At 36.8% G+C, this 3,269-nt stretch overlaps 1 non-coding gene across 1 annotated transcript; it reads left to right on the top strand.

The window, feature by feature from the left end:
* The first annotated feature begins 265 nt into the window (after positions 1–265).
* Trnam-cau lies at positions 266–337 on the top strand. Its single transcript has one exon. It is a non-coding gene; the product is annotated as a tRNA-Met (tRNA).
* Positions 338–3,269: the final 2,932 nt, after the last annotated feature.

The raw sequence follows: 3,269 nt of genomic DNA, 5'->3' as shown, positions 1-3,269 counted from the left end.
CACTTTTGCAATGTCCCAATAACTAAAAAACGATAACTGAAAATGTCATTTTTATGAAACAAGTAAATGCATTTAAGCATGGTTTTTCCACCATCTAAGATTTAAAACGATTATTGTGATGTTCACAGAGATCACAAGAAAGTACGTACGTAGGTACCTAAAAAAAATAACTCCACGAGCCAACTTCACACATTCCGATGACGTCATCGCATTACAGATTGCGCCAACACGAAATGGTACGATGATTTCGCTAATAGTCTACAAGAGCAGAGTGGCGCAGTGGAAGCGTGCTGGGCCCATAACCCAGAGGTCCGTAGATCGAAACTACGCTCTGCTATAAGCCTTCGGCTGAGGTCCGTAGTTTTTGCCAAAATTCACTTTTTTCTCTTTTTTGTTGCTTTTTATGTTAAAATTGTATTTATTCTTTTTATTAAAATAATGCTGTCTTGTAATATTCGACATCCTAGTGGCGCCATCTATTGGCATCTTTTCCAATTAATGTTGAAGTTCCTGTCTACAAGTAAATTTTATTATATTTTCAATGAAAGGATATAAATATAATACTTTACACTTACGAATATTAACATTTAACAATAGAAGTTATTCCTTCTATCGTTATTCGCGTGTAAAGTATCTACTTTAGGTTATCTTATCTACATACTTAATTCAGAATTTGGTTATTCCGATTATAACGATCACAAGGCGTGTGATGTTGAGTATTTATTCGTTGAGATTTATTTCATACTAGGGGCCTAATAAAACTTGGGTTATATTAAATACAGGATATTCGGTTCCCGCAACAGGGTGCCCCGATGAGTTGGAAGCGTTCCGCCTGTACAGCTATGGTAACTCGTAGGGCAAGATAATTGCCAGCCCTTAAGTCTCCCAGTCTGTTGTATCCGATTTTAAAGCAGTAAAGGGCACGGGTACCCCACGGATTTTGATTTTGGAGGGTGCGAATAAATAGTACTGCTTAAATATAAAACAGACAACATGCGTATACGTAAGTCAAATTAATACGCACAGCCGATTATACCTCCGTCTGATATAGTTATACTTATTAATAATTGCAACTACAAAACCTTTCTTCGAAATACACTATCCTAGTAAAGTATGTAATTGCTAGTTACATTACTTCATTTACGATCTGTTTATTAGTCTACTTTGAATAAGGGCAATATAATTATGATTAAATTAAAAAGCTACATGTTAATTGGAACTGAACGACTGAAAAAACAATTTACTAAAGAAATATTAATATTAATGTTGTATAGTTTATAATACATATAATGTAACAGCTAAATACAAACTGAAATGTTATTTCTAACGTTCCACCTGGGTGTTGACCTGAGGGAACCGTGACTTATGGCTGCATTTAATATTAGTTATGATGTTAAAGGTTAAACAACTTTTACAATAATAGATTATTATTGTTATCAAAGATTGATTAGTGAGCATTACCAATCATCGCCATAAATAAATATTTAATGAGTGTGATTACTTCAAAAATATTATGAACCCTATAATATTGTAACGCAATTATACGACTTTCCAACATGAGATCTTTCAAAGCGAATTCGGGTATACCAAGACCCGTTCTCCGTCCGATACAATTACTGTCAAGTAAGTAATACTCGACCTAATTAAAAAACGCATGATGCGAATGAAGCTTCATACTTGACATTGTCGAATATTACTTATTTGACAGTAATTGTTTCGGGTGGAATGTCGAACGAAAACACGAGTATACTCCACTGGATTGGCCATGGTGCTGTTTTTTAAGAGTAATAAATGCTGCTCAATTTTTTTTTTTTATTAGATAGTTGAGATTATACGTGGGGCGCACTTTGAGTTTCCGGAATGAATAAGAAAAAAATACTACAAATGGTCAGAAATGAATTTATTGTTTCTCAAAATATTCTCTGTTAGCGTTAATGCACTTTTTGATACGAATGACCCAATTTTGAAAACATTTATGCTACTCTACTACATCTATGCTCCGTGACAATCTCTGAAACATATTTTTCATACTCTCCGACAGCCTCTTCAGGTGATGAAAATCGTTGACCGCGAAACTGGTTCATAATTTTTGGAAATAAATAAAATTCACAAGGTGCCAGGTCGGGACTGTACGGGAGATTGCTCATAAGGTCAACGTTGTTCACCTTCAAAAATTCATTTGTCTGTCTGGCCATGTGAGAACTGGCATTATCGTGGTGCAAGATGATACGGCGTTTACGGTTATTTTTACGTAGTTTGTCAATAACTTCCGGCAAACAAATGGTCGTGTACCAATCACTATTCACGGTACAACGATTCTCCAAAGCAACAGTAGCCACGTGTTCAGTTTTATTTAAAAAAAGAAGCAATCATCCGCTTAGAGGCACTTTGCACGCGCGCTACTTTGGTTGGTTTCGGCTCATCTCGAAAGACCCTCCACTGCTGCTTTGTTTTGGGATTGTAACTATAAATCCATGTTTCGTCACCTGTTACTCCCTCTATACTACTATATCCCACACCAAATTTGACGCCCCTTCGTTGAATCTGGTAAGCATGGCATTTCACCAAGTGACGCGATCCGTTTTTTGAGCCTCAGTCAAATTGTGTCGGATCCACCGAGAGCACAGCTTTTTCACACTCAAATGTATGTTACCATTCCAAACCGGAACGCAGTAATGTTCACATTACTGCTTGGCGGCAGAAATAGGTTAGGTGGCAGTACTTCCCTGGACGAACTCTTTCACAAGGAGCTCCACTGTTACTAGGTGTAACAGTAGAGCTCTTTGGAATGAAGTTCAGCTGTCTTAACTGAACTTTATTCGTGACTTTATTGCTGTTAATAGAAGCTAGCGATCGCGTCCAATATTTGACAATTGTATATTGCAAATTGAGCAGCGCCCCCTAGCTTTCACGAAAAGAACTAGCAATTGACTGCCTCTGTGGCCTAACGGTTACCATGCTGGTCTGCCACGCACAGAAGTATTTGTATGGTCTTTATTTCTCTCGCGAGTTTGAGTGTTTGTGATTGTCTATGGCACCCGCAATACCTAATCCTAGTGCGAGGCTATGAGTGTATGCGTTATTTATTGTTATTATTTCTGTTTAAAATACATTTTTCACCGACTTCAAAAAAGGAAGAGGTTCTCAATTCCACTGTAATTTATTGTAATTTTTGTATTGTATGTTACGCGATTATTACATTTGTCAACCGATTTTTGATGAATCTTTTTTCGGTGGAAAAAGGGTACCTCATTATTGGTCATATTTAA

This window comes from Hyposmocoma kahamanoa, unplaced genomic scaffold, assembly GCF_003589595.1.
Source record: "Hyposmocoma kahamanoa isolate Upper Pololo Valley unplaced genomic scaffold, ASM358959v1 93, whole genome shotgun sequence".
In the NCBI taxonomy this organism is placed as follows: Eukaryota; Metazoa; Arthropoda; class Insecta; order Lepidoptera; family Cosmopterigidae; genus Hyposmocoma; species Hyposmocoma kahamanoa.
The sequence above is the reverse complement of the archived record's forward strand: the minus strand, read 5'-3'. Positions and strand labels throughout refer to the sequence as shown.